The sequence below is a fragment of the Schistocerca cancellata genome, chromosome 7 (assembly GCF_023864275.1).
Source record: "Schistocerca cancellata isolate TAMUIC-IGC-003103 chromosome 7, iqSchCanc2.1, whole genome shotgun sequence".
NCBI classification, from domain to species: Eukaryota; Metazoa; Arthropoda; class Insecta; order Orthoptera; family Acrididae; genus Schistocerca; species Schistocerca cancellata.
The window spans coordinates 478,833,799-478,855,300 of record NC_064632.1 but is presented as its reverse complement, the minus strand read 5'-3'; the positions used below and the strand labels follow the sequence as shown (position 1 = coordinate 478,855,300).

The 21,502-nt window shown below is 43.8% G+C and overlaps 1 protein-coding gene across 1 annotated transcript in view; it reads right to left on the bottom strand.

Moving 5' to 3' along the window:
• The window catches only part of LOC126092354 (galectin-4-like), a 266,360-nt gene that overhangs the window by 156,807 nt on the left and 88,051 nt on the right, over positions 1-21,502 (bottom strand). The window lies entirely within an intron of this gene.

Genomic DNA, 21,502 nt, shown 5'->3' with positions numbered 1-21,502 from the left:
TGCAGTTTCACGCGCCTCAGTGAATACCATACCTAGAAACATAGAGTTTCTTGTACGGGAAACCTACAATTGGTTCTCCATTTCACCCAAAAGACAAGAGGAATATAAAAAGGTTTATGAGACATTAAATTGTGGAAAACAGCCACTAAAAATTTTGAAGGTCTGTGCAACACGTTGGCTTTCAATTGAACCAGCAATACGAAGAACTCTGGAGCAGTGGGAAGAACTAAAGCTACATTTTTCACTTGCCATGGTTCAAGACAATTGTTACACTGCCGATCTTTTGTACAAAATGTATTGTGACAACTCAAATCATCTTTACATGTTTTACCTTAAACATGCTTAAAAAGACGTAAAAATAGCAATAAAAGCTTTTGAAGGAGAAGACAATGACCCCACTAAATTACTAGATACACTTGTATTTCTCATGCAGTCACTCGGACAAAACATAGTTTTTCCAACTGTTGATTTGTTGACAACGCCAGTTCCAAGCGAATGTATGTACGCAAATCCGAACCTTGGCTTTATGTTTGAACAGAAATTGTCTGAGTCAAGTTTGGCTGAAGAAAATAAAGTTTATTTGAAGAAGAGATGCATTCAGTTTAGTCTGAAACTCATAAAAGAAATTCAACAAAGTCTGCCAAGTAACGTTACGATCCTGAAAAAAATGTCAATGCTGAATGTTGAAGAAACACTAAAAGTGAATAAAAATAATGCTGTAGCGAATGTAGCCAAAGAATTGGGTTTTAGTGGCGATTTCATAGACAGTATGCTGAAAGAATGGCGTAATATCAACTACATTAGGTGGAATAACACAACTAACACTGTTCGATTTTGGAGTGAGGTTTTGCAGTATAAAAATGCCGCAGGGGAGAATCCTTTTTCTTTGATTTCACAGCTAGCAATGGCTGTTCTATGCCTACCACATTCAAATGCAGAAGTGGAAAGAATATTCAGTTCTATGAACATTATAAAAACTAAACAACGTAACAGATTATCTTTAAAAACAATTAATGCTTTGACCATATTGAGAGACCAGCTGAAGAAACAAAATAAAGATTGTGCATCTTTTGACATACCGTCAGACGTATTGGAACGACAAAAGTTACTCTTTTGCGGCAAAACCAGTCGAACTGCAACATCATCTTTTGAGCGACGTTCAACCCTCTAAAGTTCTGTCAGAGCATGAAACAGAAGAGTTATTCGATCTTCTGAGTGACGACGATGAATAGCTCACATACCGGTATGTATATATTTTGTAACCTAATTTGAGTTCTTCCTTTCTTTTGTTACAAATATAGTTGTATATTTCTAGTATATTTGACTACTGTGATTGAAAGAACAATTTATGTGTTGCATCAATTATGATAATATGTTTAATTAAACGTTAGCGTATTTTATATGTATGTTGTTGCAAGCGATGCATCATTTAATTAAGACAATATAGCAATTATGTATGAGACAATTTTTATTAATATTTTATTACCCCTCCCCCTCCCTCACTGGCTTATTGCACCATTCACAGCACGAAATTTTCAGAACACCCCTAGTAAAATCAGTTTTAGCGACTTTCTAGCGACTTTTGATATTGAATCTAGCGACTCGGGTTTTTTAGAGTTGGCAACACTGGCCGCAGTGAGCGCTCCGGCTCCATGGAGCTCGGTGGGGCAGCCTGCGTGTAGGTGATCTGCCAATAAAACCCAGTCCTGGTTTCGTGTTACCCATAGGAGTATCTATGTAATCATTCCAATTTGTTTGTAATTGTAGTCCATTGGCATTTCGTTAACAGCCTTTAGATTTGTGCGATTTATCATGCAATCGGGTTTTAAAGGATTCCTTTATTGGAATACCTCACACTTTCCATTATTTAAAGTCATTTACAACTTTTCGAATCATACAGATATCTTTCCTAAACCAATTTGCAATTGGTTTTGATCTTCTGGTGGCTTTTACTTCACGACAAGTGACAGCATCATCCGCAAACACAATGAGAGAGCTGCTCAGATTGCCTCCTAAATCGCTGATATAGATTAAGTACAGCAGAAGGCCTATAACACTTCCTTGAGGATCGCCAAACATCGTTCACTTTTACTCTATGACTTTCCATTAAGTACTACGAACTGTGACCTTTCTGACAGCAAATCACAGATCCAGTCGCATAACTGAAACGATACTCCATAGGCACGTACTATTGACATATTTCAAGGGCCGGAGTTTAATTCTTAAAGAAACTAAGACAGAAAAACTTAATTTTTGGTACAAAATCTATTTTTATTTTTCAAGATTTGTGCCTTTAAAACTTGTAAACTTTTGCATGCATTCTAACAAATTCTGGAACATTTCTTCACTCTCATGATAGTGCCTTAAAAAGTGTTTCTTGAGGCGATGGCAAAATGCTGATCACTCTTTCTATTTAACACAAGGGAACAAAATAAAGTCGGCAAGCGATAATTATGGTGAATACGGGTAGTGACATATTTCCCGTCAAATAAACGTTTTGTGTGTTACGTAAGAGCTGATATTGTCATAATGAGAACTGAAGCGACGTTTTCAGTGTTTTCTGATTTCATCGATGATCATTGCATACAATTAAGCATCAATTGTTCTTCAATCCACTGAAGCAAATGTCACACTTCACGTTCAGTGTCGCAAAAGAAACAGGTTATCATGTACGTCGAAGTGCTTCGCGGACGAACCATTTTTGTTGGATTCACTTCATCGGGGAACATTCAAACGATTGACTGCTCCTTAGTTTCTCGCTCGTTTCAGGTTAGCCTCTTGTTACGATGTTCTATAAGAGTTTTGCATTTTCTCGGTCGAATTGTTTAAAGAATTTTTTACACCACTTTGGCAACAGCGTGATTTCAGGCATCGGTCAAACTGTGTCGAATCCATCGGGGACAGTTTTTTTCTTTTTCACGCAAAATCTGATTTAGTGCATTCTACGACTTGCCTAAGGATGTCGCTACCACATGGTTGGTCGTATGTCAAGCCTCTTCACTCTTGTTACGCAGAGCATCGATGGTTTTCGAAACAACCGACTTTCGCTGTCAGAAGCAAGACTATGGCGAAAATTTGCAATCCAACTGCAAACACTCCTTTCTGAAGGTGATTGTCAAAAGCTGAACGAAGTAATTTGACGCGCTGTTATTGTTAACTTACGTCTTTATGAAAACTATAAAAAATTATCCAGTGAAAAACTGCATGTGAAAATTACTTCTCTCAATATCCCAACTACCACTGTTCTTCACCACCACCACCACCAGCTTACTTGTTCCGACCACGGGGCTCCTTTTGACTCTTTACAAGGGTCTTCTGTTCCTTCTTAGCCCAAAAAGCTTTCATCTTTAGGCTGTGAGCAAGCTTCCTCTCTTCTATCCATTTCGGTCTTCTGGTTCCTGTGCTCTTTTAGCTGGTAAGGGACACGGGGAATACCCCTTGCAGAGTGATCTGCCGTAATTTGGACCGGTACTGTATGGTTTCTAATGGAATTTCAGGTTGCTGCAGGTCTATTTCGCTGTGGTGATCCCTTTGTTCCTGAAGATTTTCCCTCTACAGGTCGTGGTGAAGATCCTGTTTGCGGGTCTTTGGAGAGGGAGGGGGGGGGGGGGGAGGGTTAATGTCGAATGTCCATTATTACGTCTCTTTGGAAACGGTACGACTCACTATTGGGTTTGATCTTGTAGATGCCATTCTTTTCTCTTACGGGCCTAAAATTTTCCGTTCCTTGAGCTTCAATTTCATGAATAGTCTCTTCCTGTTCATCAAGAAACATTCAAGAAGGAGTGCCTTACTGCTTAATTTAAGGTTCTTGGAAAAGCACTAGGACATCTAACTGCTCCTACAGGAGTGGTAGACGCTTTCCAGCTTTGCATATCTGGTACTTATTGGCAACTTCAAACTCTCATCTGCTACAAACCACTCTCCTAAACATTTGAGTGCAGTAACTTTACGAAAGGATGGCGCCTTCTAGTGAAATTGCAGGTGTGCTCCCCTTACGTTAGTAATGAACTCAGTCTTTTTTATGTTGTTGTTGTGGTCTTTAGTCCTGAGACTGGTTTGATGCAGCTCTCCATGCTACTCTATCCTGTGCAAGCTGCTTCATCTCCCAGTACCTACTGCAACCTACATCCTTCTGTATCTGCTTAGTATATTCATCTCTTTGTCTCCCTCTACGATTTTTACCCTCCACGCTGCTCTCCAATACCAAATTGGTGATCCTTTGATGCCTCAGAACATGTCCTACCAACCGATCCCTTCTTCTAGTCAAGTTGCGCCACAAACTTCTCTTCTCCCCAATCCTATTGAATACCTCCGCATTAGTTTTTTTATAATGACCTTGAAATCGGTCTTGGCTGCATTTCTGTAGAGGCTCTGTATAACTGGTGAATATTCTCCTCTATATTGTTGGCTATCAAGACAAGATCGTCTGCAAATGCTAGACAGCGTACACTGATCTTTCTTGTATCCAGTATTCATTATAGTTCACCATGGTACTGTGGAAGTCCACTCCCTGATAATCTTCTCTAGTTCACAATTGAAGAGCATGCGCGAAAGGCCAATACCTTGTCTAACTACCGTTTTTAATGGTACAGCTCTCAGAGAGCTCATGTCAAAATTTGACTTTCGAAGTGGTGTTCCCCAGAGTGCACTGGACTAGTCTGTTGGTCGTGTCATCTAGACTCAGTTTTCGTAGGTTGGAGATCAGAGTCTGCCAGCCTATAGAATGCCTTTGAAAGTCCACTAGGTTGGCTACCCAGGAATACCCACCGTGGCTCCGGTATGTAAGAATGGTCTTGGGGTTTTATATTTGCTCTGTGAAAGATCTATCAGCTCGAAAGGCAACCTAATCGGGAGTGAAGTTGGTTGGTGACTTGTTAGCATGATTCTAGAGAAAACCTTGCAGGTAGGCATGCTTCTGTAGTTATCGATGTCGGTCTTACTACCCTGCTTGTGAAGAGGCTGGATCACAGTTGTTATTGTTATAACAAATTACATATTTTAAAACATTAGTAACGTCACATTTCAGAAACTCTCTCTTGTGGTCACTTATAGAAATATAAGAGGCATCTCCCATATTACAGCCACCTGCATTACGATGTACGTAACTAATACAATTAACATCGAGTGTGTCGCCTTTATAATGGCTTGAACTCTACGGGGCATTTCAGAGAGATGTCTGAATTTCTGAAAATGTAACAGCCGAGACGATAGTGACGTTGGACGCAGGGGTCTCGAAATATGTAGACGTTCCAACTCTTCCCAAAGGTGGTCCGCTGGGTTTAGATCGGGACTCTGGACAGGCCAGTCCATCTCACGAATGATACCGTCCACAAATCATTGCCTCACAGATGCTGCTTTAAGACAGGATTCATTTGTCTCCGAACTGCTCCTGTAGTGTAGACAGTAATAGCAATTTATCGTAAAATGTGTTCACATCCTTCCGCATTTAGCTTTTTTTGAGCGAAATACAGAGAACACAACCTAACCATGGAAAACAGCCCCACACGTTTAACGCCTCAGTGGTTAGCACACTGGACTCGCATTCGGGAGGACGACGGTTCAATCCCGCGTCCGGCCATCCTGATTTAGGATTTCCGTGATTTCCCTAGATCACTTCAGGCAAATGCCGGGATGGTTCCTTCGAAAGGCACGGCCGATTTCCTTCCCCATCCTTCCCTAATCCGAGCTTGTGCTCCGTCTCTAATGACCTCGTTGTCGACGGAACGTTAAACACTAATCTCCTCCTCCTCCTCCTCAACGCCAACTCCTCCGCACTTTATTAATAGCAGTACACATTATGGCAGCTCATGTTCTCAGCTGACTGGCACTGCACTGCTGCCTTAGCACCTGGTTGCGAGCATGTGGAATTTGAGAGATGTCTTAGGGGTTGCCGGCCCACAGGCGTCTAGAATAGCCAAGAATTGTCTTTGTACATTTTTAAAGTGCTCATCAAGGTGCAGAGGTGGTACTGAGGGTCTTGCTGAAGTGAGGGTTCTCAAAGAAACCCTTTGCCAGATTATTCATGCATGTCTCAATGTTGCACCCCTTATGATCCGCCACAGGAAGGCTGAAGCAGCATGAACACCATTTGGTGCCTCAGATCACGTTCGAATTTCGTCGAACGGTTTTCAATGGTCCCTGGTGGTACTACCCTGTGTATCAGAACAAAAGCTACGCTTCTGCTATATTCCAAAGGGTCAGATCACGTGTGTTGCAGCCCCACGATGTCCTTCGAGAAGGGATGAATCGTCCCCGTCATGTAACACGTTCACAGCGGCGTTAGGAAGATTTGCGGTGAAATTTGGTGGCAACATGAAATCATATACGCATCGTGCAGCTCATATGAACTCCTAAGTTCTGGCATTTTTTCGTTTGTGTCGACAGCTTGCTATTTGAAATGTCACCGAGCCCGAGGGTGATTTTGCGGGGCGACACGCTTTTGCACCTTAACGGAGGAAGGTTGCAGCCACCTTCGAGCCAAATTGCACACTTCTGCGGCGCAATGGGGAAAAATGACGGGGTTTCAAAAAGTCGCCGTTTTATTTCTTTGGCCAGTGTGATATTAAACAGTGGACTAAGCTTCATCTTTCACTTAACAGTTAAGAACGGGCCACATGCTAGTTTTACGGGTGAGCCGCACTGGCCCTGGCTTCTGCGTTGGTTTGAAGCTTGGCTGTTACTCTGCGTTTGGATTCCCGCAGTTATTGCGGTTAAGCCGTGGTTCTTCCTCTTTCTACGTGAGGCAGCAGCGGTGTGTATCGATATTCGCACCTCGTACTATCTTTGGTGTGGTGCTTATAGTTTCCGGCTAGCCGGTGTGCGGCAGTCGGTCGGTTGGTGTGAGTGGATCAGCCAGGAAATCTTCGCGTGGCGTTGTGGGCCGAGGTTCGTGGCTCACCGACCCAGGACATCAAATTTGGGTGGTGATTTAATTACCGAAGCCAGTCTGTTCAAATTATGCCGTTGGTTTTCATGGTTGGCTGTTGATGGTATTCCCGTGAGCAAACAGCGAGTGGTCGAGTTGGCGAAAGTTTGGCCACCATCCGGTGGAGTTTAACTATACGAGGTGCATTCAAGTTCTAAGGCCTCCGATTTTTTTTCTAATTAACTACTCACCCGAAATTGAAGAAACTGGCGTTACTTCTCGACGTAATCGCCTGCAGACGTACACATTTTTCACAACGCTGACGCCATGATTCCATGGGAGCGGCGAAGGCATCTTTAGGAGTCTTTTGACCACTGGAAAATCGCTGAGGCAATAGCAGCGCGGCTGGTGAATGTGCGGCCACGGAGAGTGTCTTTCATTGTTGGAAAAAGCCAAAAGTCACTAGGAACCAGGTCAGGTGAGTAGGGAGCATGAGGAATCACTTCAAAGTTGTTATCACGAAGAAACTGTTGCGTAACGTTCGTTAGCTCGATGTGCGGGTGCGTTGTCTTGGTGAAACAGCACACGTGCAGCCCTTCCCAGACGTTTTTGTTGCAGTACAGGAAGGAATTTTTTCTTCAAAACATTTTCGTAGGATGCACCTGATACCGTAGTGGCCTTTGGAACGCAATGGGTAAGAATTACGCCCTCGCTGTCCCAGAACATGGACACCAACATTTTTTCAGCACTGGCGGTTACCCGAAATTTTTGGTGGCGGTGAATCTGTGTGCTTCCATTGAGCTCACTGGCTTGTTTCTGGATTGAAAAATGGCATCCACGTCTCATCCATTGTCACAACCAACGAAAAGAAAGTCCCAATCATGCTGTCGTTGCGCGTCAACATTGCTTGGCAACATGCCACAGGGGCAGCCATGTGGTCGTCCGTCAGCATTCGTGGCAGTCACCTGGCTGACATTTTTCGCATTTTCAGGTCGTCATGCAGGATTGTGTGCACAGAACCCACAGAAATGCCAACTCTGGAGGCGATCTGTTCAACAGTCATTCGGCGATCCCCAAAACAATTCTCTCCACTTTCTCGATCATGTCGTCAGACCGGCTGCGAGCCTGAGGTTGTTTCGGTTTGTTGTCACACGATGTTCTGCCTTCATTAAACTGTCGCACCCACGAACGCACTTTCGACACATCCATAACTTCATCACCACATGTCTCCTTCAACTGTCGATGAATTTCAATTGGTTTCACACCACGCAAATTGAGAAAACGAATGATTGCACGCTGTTCAAGTAAGGAAAACGTCGCCATTTTAAGTATTTAAAACAGTTCTTATTCTCGCCGCTGGCGGTAAAATTCCATCTGCCATACGGTGCTGCCATCTCTGGGACGTATTGACAATGAACGCGGCCTCATTTTAAAACAATGCGCATGTTTCTATCTCTTTCCAGTCCGGAGAAAAAAAAAATGGGAGGCCTTAGAACTTGAATGCACCTCGTATTTTGGTTATTTGAAGTCCAAGTGCACCAGCGGAATTTTCTGCCTTGTGGCCGTTAGCGTTCTAGCTACCTGCCCTGGCCGCTGACGTAAAATACAGGCAGTGTCCTTTCCTCACCGTGTTGTCGCTGTCCAACACGTGTGTGTAGATTTGACAGGTTATGGATACTTGGTTGAGGGCGGCTACGCCTTTTGCGTTTTGGCTTTGGAGTTCCTTGTGTACTGGTCGGGTGGAAAACAAGTCATCTTGTCGGTGGGTCCGTTGATTGTTTCTTGGTTGGGTTGCCGGCGGATCGGATATAGTTGGGCCGACTACCTGTCTCCCCTAAGCGAACGTTAATATTTCAAGTGCAGACCGACCCGCGGAAACTTTGAGCACCGCTGGCTGTACTGCCTTTTCTTATTGGTGTTTGTGTATTTTACTGGCTCATAGCCGATGGCTTCAATTTGTATGCTTTTAGTTTGGTTTTAAATAACGGGCCTTCAGCCGTTTTAAAATTAAAATTCCTTACTTGTCAAATCTTAAGATTGTCTGGGCCTTCAGCCTCATTTGAAATATTGTTTAAGGATATAACCTTGCGCTTTCTGCCTTTTGAAAATTTATTGTAGTTGTGTTTTAAATCATGGGCCTTCAGCCGTTTTAAAAAATTAAAGAGGTTGTGCCCTTAAGCCATAAGATTGTGTGACATATTCAGTCGATAGTTAAGCTCGGAAATTGTGCTGTAATTTTTGGGCAACTAAATAAAGTTATATGCATTCGATTGTAACTGACAGCCGCTCATTTTTGGCCCCTTTCCACAATTCCAACTACCTGTTCTGTCCTGCAGCTTTAACCAGGCGTTTCAACAGGTAACTGAAAACTAAGAGTAAGTGTTCAGTGAAACGCTTCTCGTGCTGTTTTATGCGCCATCTACTGACTTTACGTCGCCGATACCTTACCTTTATTGCAATCTGTGACGTACGCTCATGGCGACATTCCCGGCCGCTAGCTAGCAACGACGTGAGATTTGCTGGACGGTCTGCTAGTATCAATGAAAGGTTTAGAATGCTTCAGTATCCAACTAAAACGTGCGGCAAAGTTAAGACTGTCAGTGCGTCAATCGGATTTTAATGACAAGCAGAAAAATGTTGAGTTTATTACCCGCACAATATTTCTACTCTCAACGGTCACAAAGTTAAAACTTCGTATTTATTAAACTACATCTAAATTTGGACAAAATTATACAACTAATTTATTAACTACAAACTTCGTCACTGCAGAATAAGCAGAGTTCTGAAGACGAGAGACATATGCTGAAGCGCAATTTACCATCATATCTCCGGCATACTGAGCAAGTAAAAGTAGCTTACCAGACGTTAACATCAGCTACTGTGGATCAAGCACTCGCAAAAACTGTTTGCAGGAACGTTTCAGTGGCTTAAGATGGGCAAGACATTTAGGTCAGCTGCAAAGACTATTACACAGACTTATTACTGAAATGGACTCGCCCGACAATTTTTTTCGGAGTACACGTTGCGTTGCTTACGTGCGGGACAATCTCTGCGGATGAAGTGAACTCCGTGGCAGGTAAATTTCGGGCCGGGCATTGAAAGCAAGTTCCCTGAAAGTATCAGCACTGTTTCCGGAAGAACAGCGCATGTGAAACATTCCCCGATTTTTTACAAATGCGATATCTCGTAAATTCCGCCAATCTAGATTTCGGAAAGGGGATCGACGGAGCACCACATTGACAACATACGATCATACGGCCTAATCCACAAAAGTGTATGTGTCTCTACGAATGTTTGATTAATGAAACGCAGGACGTAGTAGCGGCTGGCGATCTTTCAGCATAACGAAGGTAACATGGACTAAATTCCAAGAAAGTGTAACATCACCGCTAATGTTCATGGTGTACATAAACTACTTATCAGATAGTGTGAAAGACAACAGTGCTGTCTCGAGAAAAGTATCGCCGCTGGAAAAGCACAAGGAATTTCCTAATGACATACCAGGGCGTATACTGGGACATGAAACAGTCCCATATTTCTCAAGGATATCCCGGTTATAAATAAATCGTTTTTTGGAAAGAGCTTTAATGAGTTGCAATTTTTTGCTGTTTTTTCCGAGGGTGTGATTAGGCAGGACCCTAGGAGCACAACTTGAATTGCAGCAGCTTAATATTTCTGATAGGCACGACTATAAATTTCATTACTGTGCGCCGACAATTTCATGGGTCACCTGGCTGAATATACCGAGTGATCAAAAAGTCAGTATAAATTTGAAAACTTAATAAACCACGGAATAATGTAGATAGAGAGGTAAAAATTGACACACATGCTTGGAATGACATGGGGTTTTTAAGAACAAAAAAAAGTTCACAAAATGTCCGACAGATGGCGCTGGACAGCAAAACGTCAGTGACTGCGCATGACAATCGTGTATAAAAGGAGCTGTAGTGAGAGAGACAGTCAGATGCACCAGCAGTCGCAGCATGTTGACGTTACCTGAAAAGGCGCTTTTAGTGAAGCTGTATGATCAGAATTGGGAATGTGCTACTTCAGCGTTACGATCCTATCGCCATAGGAAGGAGATTCGAACGGGTAAAGGTCCGTTGACAAATGCAGGTGTGGCGAGAATGATTTCGAAGTTCGAAGCCACGGGTTGTTTAGACGTTTGGTTCTAATAAAACCCCTTGTCATTGCACGCATGTGTGTCAATTTGTACCTCTCTATCTACATTAAACCGTGATTTATTCAGTTTTCAAATTTATACTGACTTTTTGATCACCCGGTATGTTCCATCGAGCACCTCGACTTTTCCACGGATAAACCAATTACTGGTGAAACTGCTCAAGAACTCACACTTCGCACTGTTTTTTGAAGGATAATTATACTTTTTGCCATCGTTATTGCATAATTTGTGATCTATGAAAGAACAAAAATAAATATGAAAGATAACCTTGAAACTTGGTCTTTTTTTAGCGTGTGTTACCCTTTAAGATACACCAGACACGAATGCGCCAGCAAACTTTTAAATAATGGCATAAATGGTCTTCTAGGCTCGAAATTTTTCTAATTGGCTGGTCCTATGTTTTGAATGAGAAACAAACGCTCTATGATTTAAAAAAAAATCATTGCGCATTCTCACATGCAACATAATTCATTTCGCATAAACGGAAATTTACTTTGAAAGCAACGCTTCTCAAATGACCATTCGCAATATTTTCTCGCGACTTGCTAGAAATGTAAACAGTTAGGACGTCGTGCTCATCAAAAAATGGTTCAAATGGCTCTGAGCACTATGGGACTTAACATCTGAGGTCATCAGTCCCCTAGAACTTAGAACTACTTAAACCTAAGTAACCTACGGTTACGCCCGAGGCAGGATTCGAACCTGCGACCGAAGCGGTCGCACGGTTCCAGACTGAAGCGCCTAGAACCGCTCGGCCACATCGGCCGGCTCCTGCTCATCGAAAGCAGTTTGTTGTTACGAGGAATTGCATAGTCTTTCACACATTGTGCTGTCGGTAGACGCTTGTATGTGCACTGCGTTTTGATGTTGTGAATGGTGCATATTCTTTGCAACTGAATTTTTCTTTTGATGCTAGTTTTTCGGTTACGTTTTACTGCTGCAGTATTTTTCTGGAGTAATGGGCTAAAGTAAAATTCTTTGTTGGAGTATCATTTCTTACAAGTCAAAAATTATAAAAATTTAACCGAAAGCTAAAGCAACGAAAAATTTCCGGTTTTTTAAAAAATCCAGTGTTTTTCCCAGATTTCCCGGTTGTCCCGGACCGTATACACTATGTACTATAATTAAATATGCTCTGCTGAATGGTTGCTTTCGTCAAAAGTCAACGTATGGAAGATGATCCACATACCAAAGGGAGATAACATCTCATTGTAAGACAAGTACTTCTGGAGCCTCTCGCACAGGGTGGCGCAGAGAATCGGGAACATCTGAAGTTGATGTTGGCAACGACGTAGAGGTTCAATAAGTGAGAAGAAAACGTCAAAATGTCGAACTATATGGGGAATTTAGTCGCAATGTGGCAGTGGATGTAAGAGGAACGTTGAGTCACCTTGAGGGCTTATTGCCGACATGCTGACTCTGTAACAGCTGTACGAATCCAGTATTTCGGTGCCACAATGAGATCACGCCACGGTCAAGTTCCACTTTCAGACTCAATCAAAATTGGGTTTGTAACTTTGAAGAGACTGGTTAGGCTTTGAAAAAACAGCTAGTGCGTGCGTACTGTCTATATGTACTCTACATATCGTTGATGCTGTGCAAGCTTCAGTGGTAATAAGTCTTCGTTGTTCTGTGTACAAGCTTCCGACTCTTCAAGAAAGGAGACCCAACGATTCCGTATTGCTCGTACAATTTTGTGACACCTATTGGTTAAGTCAATGAGAACGCTAATTTCAACCAACTGTTGGACGTTAAATGAAGCCCGTTTTCATCTAAGTGGATACGTGAATAAGCGGAAGACACGTTACTGGGCTCAAATAAAGTCTTCTGTGCTTCACCAGCATCTGTTACACAGTGTTTAAGTTACCGAACGGTGTGCAATGTCGTGTTGTGAGGTGATAGGCCCTTACTTCTTTTAAGATGAAGCAGGCCCTGCTGTCAGTGTGATGTCTCTACGTTATCTCAACAACTTTTGGTTCCATGGCTCAATTCTCCTCCAGATATTGACATTCAGCACTCCTGGTTTTGAAAGCAGGGAGTCACCTCACACACTGCTCGACTGTCTGTAACTGCAATGAAACGTTTGTTTGGTATAGCATTATTCGAAGGAATGCTGACATCACTTGGCCGGCCCGTTGTCCAGTCCCCTCAGCTTGTGACCTTTCATGGGTAAACCTGCAGAGTATTGTGTACCAGATTATATCGATAAAACGTCGGCCAGCTCCAGGTTCAGATTGAAGACAACATCGCCAACAGTGCAGAGAACACACTGTGCCGCGCTGTGCGAGATCTTCATACTGAACTTACTGAACGTGTACCGCAAATGACGTAATATTTAAAAACTGATGGCTGATAAAATTTCCACTCTGGTAGCACACACATTTCAGCATAAAAAAGGGCTTGCACGTACTTTTTTATTATTTGAAAGATTCCCGTTGATTTAAATATCTTAAGATAATAGCACGAAGCGGTAGGGAATGTGGGCGAATAAAAGATCTGTATGAGCTTTTGGAAAGTGCATTGAAATTGCAACGGAATTTGCTTACAACGCTGTAGTGCGAACAATTTTAGAGTACTGCTTTACAAAGAAGGCGTGACAGTACTGAAATACTTGGAAAACTTAATTATGTATACAGGCTGGTCCATTGATCGTGACCGGGCCAAATATCTTACGAAATAAGCGTCAAACGAAAAAACTACAAAGAGCGAAACTTGTCTAGCTTCAAGAGGGAAACCAGATGGCACTATGGTTGGCCCGCTAGATGGCGCTGCCATAGGTCAAACGGGTATCAACTGCGTTTTTTTAAATAGGATCCCCAATTTTTATTACATATTCGTGTAGTACGTAAAGAAATATGAATGTTTTAGTTGAACCACTTTTTTCGCTTTGTGATAGATGGCGTTCTAATAGTCACAAACATATGGCTCACAATTTTAGACGAACAGTTGGTAACAGGTAGGTTTTTTAAATTAAACGTAGGTACGTTTGAACATATTATCTCGGGTGTTCGAATGTGATACATGTACTTTGTGAACTTATCGTTTCTGAGAACGCATGCTGTTACAGCGTAATTACCTGTGAATACCACATTAATGGATTAAATCCTGAAAATGATGTCCGTCAACCTCAATGCATTTGGCAATGCGTGTAACAACATTCCTCTCAACAGCCAGTAGTTCGCCTTCCGTAATGTTCGCACATGCATTGACAATGCGCTGACGGATGTTGTCAGGCGTTATTGGTGGATCACGATCAACTTTCCCCACGGAAAGAAATCCGGGGACGTCAGACCCGGTGAACGTGCGGGCCATGGTATGGTGCTTCAACAACCAATCCAACTGTCATGAAATATGCTATTCAGTACCGTTTCAACCGCACGCCAGCTATGTGCCGGACATCCATCATGTTGGCAGTACATCGTCATTCTGTCATGCAGTGAAACATCTTGTAGTAACATCGGTAGAACATTCCGTAAGAAAATCGGCATATAGTGCACCATTTAGATTGCCATCGATAAAATGGGGGCCAATTACCCTTCCTCCCACAATGCCGCACCATACATTAACCCGCCGAGGGCGCTGATCTTCCACTTGTCGCAGCCATCGTGGATTTTCCGTTGCCCAATAGTGCATATTATGCCAGTTTACGTTACCGCTGTTGGTGAATGACGCTGCGTCGCTAAATAGAACGCGTGCAAAAAGTCTGTTATCGTCCCGTAATTTCTCTTGTGCCCAGTGGCTGAACTGTACACGACGTTCGAAGTCGTCGCCATGCAATTCATGGTGCATAGAAATATGGTACGGATGCAATCGATGTTGATGTAGCATTCTCAACACCGACGTTTTTGAGATTCCCGATTCTCGCGCAATTTCTCTGCTACTGGTGTTCGGATTAGCCGCGACAGCAGCTAAAAAACCTACTTGGGCATGATCATTTGTTGCAGGTCGTGGTTGACGTTTCACATGTGGCTGAACACTTCCTGTTTCCTTAAATGACGCAACTATCCGGCGAACGGTCCGGACACTTGGATGATGTCGTCCAGGATACCGAACAGCATATGTAGCACACGCCCGTTGGGCATTTTGATCACAATAGCCATACATCAACACGATATCGTAATTTTCCGCAATTGGTAAACGGTCCATTTTAACACGGGTAATGTATCACGAAGCAAATACCGTCGGCACTGGCGGAATGTTACGTGATACCACGTACTTATACGTTTGTGACTATTACAGCGCTATCTATCACAAAGCGAAAAAAGTGGTCCAACTAAAACATTCATATTTCTTTACGAACTACACGAATATGTAATAACAAATGGGGGTTCCTATTTAAAAAAACACGCATTTGATATCCATTTGATCTATGACAGCGCCATCTAGCGGGCCAACCATGGCGCCATCTGGTTTCCCCCTTCAAGCTACACAAGTTTCTTTCTTTGTAGTTTTTTCGTTTGACGCTTATTTCGTGAGATATTTGGCCCGGTGACGATCAATGAACTACCATGTATAGATAGCTCATCTACAGATTTTGATGACTGAGTTTGTGAGTATCAAAGTGTGTGACAAATGACCGTATCTGTGGATTGCATTGACTCAGAAGCTTAAATTTTTCACACCCCCGTGGGGCCGTAGACCTTCATATACGACATAAATTTCAACTTGATACCTCGAGCCGTTCATAAGAAGAAAGGGGCTTAATGGACGGACGAAAAGTGATCCTATAACGGTTACATTTTTACCGAGTGAGCTAGGAAACCCTAAAAACTGTGTTCTAAGAAGAGCACGTAAAACTACTTCCTCCGGTGTACGTCTCAAGCAAGGACGATGAGAATACAAGAAAGTAGGACACATATCGATACATGCTGAGAATAATTTTTGTCTTGGTCTGTACCCAAATAGGTTAGCGACTTTTAACACTGGCACGAAGCAATCTGCGCCATGCACTATAGAATTACGGCGAAGTGTGTCACGTACATTGTGTTACTAGCTGGACTGTCCGACGCCGCCACAAATGTTGGTGCATAACTAAATGCGGTGGCGGGCTCGGCTAGCGCTATTTTTCACGCAGTCAGAAGTATGGATTGACTCCCAGCCTGCCACACAGCTGAATCTTGCCGCGTAGCAGATGTTTATGGCATCGGTGCACAACGGCTAGATAGTTTTAATCGACACACTTGCGAAACGTCTCTTGCGCAGCGTACATTGAGAGAGAACTCACGTCATAGTGGAACCCGCAGAGGCGCAGCGCCTGTTGCTTCAGGAAGAGCGCCACCGGCATGACCGCCTCGTGTACCCGCAGGACGCCCACTGCTGGTACACAGAGAGCGGGGCACGTGCTGGGCTGCACTGGGGGCAGCAACCGGAGCAATCGATTGTCGACGCTGGCGTCGGCGTCGGCGTCTGCGCCGGAGTTCCTATCCGTCCGTAGAGGTTGCGGCTGCTCTGCGTCATCCTGCACCTTGCTTGAGGCCGACCGGATTGGCGTCTGGCGGCGCGGAAGTCGTTATCGGAACCTGCGCTGCGTAGTCCACACGGTACGGTCTAACTGTGGCCGAACACCACGTGCGTCGGCCGAAAGGCAATGCCCTCTCAGCAGTAAGTCCGAAGACACATAGATTGTACAAAACTACACGATTTCGCTACAGGACATTTGGTCTAGAGCCGTCTGGTCGCTAAAGCAAACGATGCATACAAACCCTAGTTGAAATGTTACCAGTGAGGTGTTAAACTAAAGCCCATCAATAAACAATTCCAGTTCCTCAATACGTACCGTAACGGCCAGATGAAATTCAAACTGGCAGTTACGGAAGTCAGAAAAAGTGTGCTATTCCATCTTCATTCTCATCACGCCATTTTGGTAATTTCCTGCAGAGTGGACGGGGGCAATGTCGTCTTCGAAGATACCTTTGTTCCCTGATAACATAACTGCCTGCACTGCAAATGAGCATGTTCATCTTACATCAATCCACTTAAAACATTGCCACCATTGATTGCTTTATCACCAAGCAATATCACCACCATCTTAGTGTCACCAGGCAGTAACGATCAAATTATCACATCATCATTCCACACCACCACCATAGCATCGCCACCATCGCCATCACCATCGTATCGTCGTCGTACCATCATATCGTCGTCGTACCATCATATCGTCGTCGTACCATCATATCGTCGTCGTACCATCATATCGTCGTCGTACCATCATATCGTCGTCGTACCATCATATCGTCGTCGTACCATCATATCGTCGTCGTACCATCATATCGTCGTCGTACCATCATATCGTCGTCGTACCATCATATCGTCGTCGTACCATCATATCGTCGTCGTACCATCATATCGTCGTCGTACCATCATATCGTCGTCGTACCATCATATCGTCGTCGTACCATCATATCGTCGTCGTACCATCATATCGTCGTCGTACCATCATATCGTCGTCGTACCATCATATCGTCGTCGTACCATCATATCGTCGTCGTACCATCATATCGTCGTCGTACCATCATATCGTCGTCGTACCATCATATCGTCGTCGTACCATCATATCGTCGTCGTACCATCATATCGTCGTCGTACCATCATATCGTCGTCGTACCATCATATCGTCGTCGTACCATCATATCGTCGTCGTACCATCATATCGTCGTCGTACCATCATATCGTCGTCGTACCATCATATCGTCGTCGTACCATCATATCGTCGTCGTACCATCATATCGTCGTCGTACCATCATATCGTCGTCGTACCATCATATCGTCGTCGTACCATCATATCGTCGTCGTACCATCATATCGTCGTCGTACCATCATATCGTCGTCGTACCATCATATCGTCGTCGTACCATCATATCGTCGTCGTACCATCATATCGTCGTCGTACCATCATATCGTCGTCGTACCATCATATCGTCGTCGTACCATCATATCGTCGTCGTACCATCATATCGTCGTCGTACCATCATATCATCGTCGTACCATCATATCATCGTCGTACCATCATATCATCGTCGTACCATCATATCATCGTCGTACCATCATATCATCGTCGTACCATCATATCATCGTCGTACCATCATATCATCGTCGTACCATCATATCATCGTCGTACCATCATATCATCGTCGTACCATCATATCATCGTCGTACCATCATATCATCGTCGTACCATCATCATCATTGTATCATCATCACCACAATATCAACATCACCAAAACCATCATCCATGCCATGTCCTGTGCATCTAAGCATTTGCAACATCGGCTATCCCTAAACACAGCATTACTTCTTTACTGTCGAAGGAAATGTTACTTCACAGACCTACACCAACTTTCTGTACTTTTCTATTAACAAAATAGTTATTTTTGTTATGTCACCAATCTCCTTTGGCTACAACACAGGATTAGAAGGTCACAGCTTAAGACTGCTGATTACCAAGTGACAGCAATCTGACTGCATTCGTACAAATTTCTAGATCCGGCCACTGCCCTGGAAGCCTACAATGCTAACAGTTTCTGTTGAATCTGAGCCTCATTCCTTACAATGGCCTCGGTAATTTCATCAAAGAAAATCTGTTAAAATTACTGTTCAGTGTTAGCAATCTTATTACTTCAGAAATTCTTAAATAAACAAGCACGACCTGACTGACTTTATGTACTGAGACACGATATGCAGTACCAATACAACACGAGATGCAGTACCAATACAATACCGCGATTGATTCACGTAAAATTGCTCTCTGGATTCAAATTCTAGTCAAGTAATAGCAATAACCAATTCCTGCAGTCTTGGAAAAGACACGTTAAAGCCTCAGATGGTTTCGTAGCTCTCACCAGCTGACTATCTAATCTTACGCTTAACAGAAACCTCAACACGACCACCCAGAGTATAACAGACTACTGCTCTTCACCATCAGTACTTTTTGTATGGAGAATGCTGGGAGAAGCATAAGCACCCTGTTTAGTACGTAGCAATATAGACTGATTCGTCTAACGAAGGGGTTCGCAATCATTTCCTCTGATGGAACACTGAGAATCCTTTTTATTTTGAATGTTATTTAAATGAGAAAAATCTCTGTTAATCAGTGAATACTTCAATTTAAGATCATAACTAACAACACGGAAATCATTTAACACAGAAGTCATATTAAAATTTAAGGAAGTGATTAGTATCATTAATCAAAAAAACGCCATGTTTATTTTTTAGTTTATTTTGTTTATTCAGATTTTCGCGGAGCACTTAAGTCACTTTCGGCCGAACACCAGTGTCACAGAACACTGTTGGAGAAAGCGTGGACTAACTATCACATGTTTCCACTGGTTGGTAATTCAGGCTTTGTCGTTTTTGTACCAATGGAGCCTAATCATTATTCTGGCCCGATTTACAAAATATTTGACAATAGCATGCGTATCATTAATAGATTATGGAGGTCCAAGCCCGCAGTTTTCGTGGACATCTAAAGAGCTCACTAGCCATTTTCGTTGCAGCAGACTTCTTTAATGTCCACCACCTTCTGCCACTAACACGTTTTTCTGGCGCTGTAATCTCCATCAGAGGAAGTTTCTCCTTGAACAAGTTGTACCACCTAACTGGACATGAGCGTGCCTTCTTTTATAGTCTGGAAGGAAAGGTTGGTTTAAAGGAGGGGGAGGGGGGGGGGCAAACTGAGAGCCCCGAAGCCCCACGTGTAAAGAGTATGGAGGATACCAGTTCTCCAGCAGCTGTCGTAGGTCTTCTCCAAATCGAAAAACACGGCCAGTCTCTGATTTTAGCAGAAAACCATTCATGACAAGGATGGACAAAGTAACGAGATGATGAATTGCAGAATACCGTGCTCGAAATCCACACTGTGCATTCGTCAGTAAATTGTGAGACTCGAGCCACTATACCTCCCAGGAATGAATCACACGTTCTATCACCTTGCAAATGCAGCTGGTAAGATAGATGAGGCGGTAGCTAGAAGGAAGGTTTTTGTCCTTACCGAGCTTAGGTAAGGGTATGAAGTTGGCTTCAAGCCAGCGGCCGGGAAATGTGCCCTCTGCCCAGATGCGGTTGTATGTGTTAAGCAGAAACTGCTTGCCTGCAAGAGAAAGGAGCTGCAACATCTGAATGTGGACGGCGTCCGGCCCTGGGGCGGAGGATCAGGATGAACTGAGAGCATGATCGAGCTCCCTCATAGTAAAAGCAGCATTGTAGCACTCACGATTCGAAGAAGGGAAGGATATCGCCCGAGCCTCCTCCGCTCGTTTCCTATGGAGGAAGGCAGGGTGATGGTGGCAAGAGCTCGGAACTTCCGCAAAATGGAGATAACAATAGGATCCACGATAACATTGGATGCTATTGTGAGGCCGGAAATGGGAGAATGGATCTTGGTCCCAGAGAGTCGTCGGCGGTTGGCCCACACGACAAAGGAAGGGTTGAAAATGTTGAAAGAACTAGTGAATGAAATCCAGCTAGATCGTTTGCTATCATGAAGAACGTGACGACACTTTGCACGCATCTGTTTATAATGAATGCAGCTTGCCGTCGTAGGATGACGGTTATAAGCGCGGAGAGCACGTCTCCGTGCGCGAATTGCATCGCGGCATGCTTTAGTCCACCAAGGGACTGGAACACGACATGGTAAAGACGAAGTGCGAGGAATGGAACGTTCTGCAGCAGTAAGGTTAACGTTGGTGAGATATTCCACCTGGTCCTCACAACTAGGGCCATCTTGTTCTTTGAAGGTCGCCAGGGAGGAGTAAAGCTGCCAGTCAGCTTGGGCGTACACGCGGATGGGGTAGGAGTCAATAAACGGAGAGCACATGGGAAATGATCGCTCGAGTAGGTGTCAGAAAGAACGGACCACTCAAGATGATGGGCAAGCTGGGCAGTGCAAAAGGATAGGTCCAAATTGGAATAGGTGTGCGAGGAGTCGGAAACGAAAGGTGGTGCTCCAGTGTTAAGGCAGAAGAGGTTAAGTTGGTTAAGAAGGTCAGCCAACAGAGCACCTCTCTGACAGGTCCTGGGAGAACCCCAAAGGGGATTATGCGCATTAAGGACACCGAATAGCAAAAATGGAGAGGTAGCTGCCCAATAAGCTGAAGGAAGTCTACCCCAGTGACATCGAATGACGGATGCACATAAATGGTAGAGAAAGAAAAAGTCAGGCGGGGAAGGAAAAAGCGGACTGCAACAACTTGAAGGCGGGTAGTCAGGGAGATGCGTTGACTATGAATGTCATCCCGTATGAGCATCATTACCCACTCATGAAATGGAATGCCAACCTGAGGGGAAAGGTCAAAACGAATCGGTAAATAATGTGAAAGCTGAAAGTGGTCGTGAGGGGCCCAATTTCGTTTCCTGAAGGCAGAGGACAAGGGGATGCTAAAAGCAGCCCTAAATCCTCTTTGTAGGACCGACAGTCATGAGGAGGAAGAGATGTAGGGGTGTCACCTCAGCGGCCG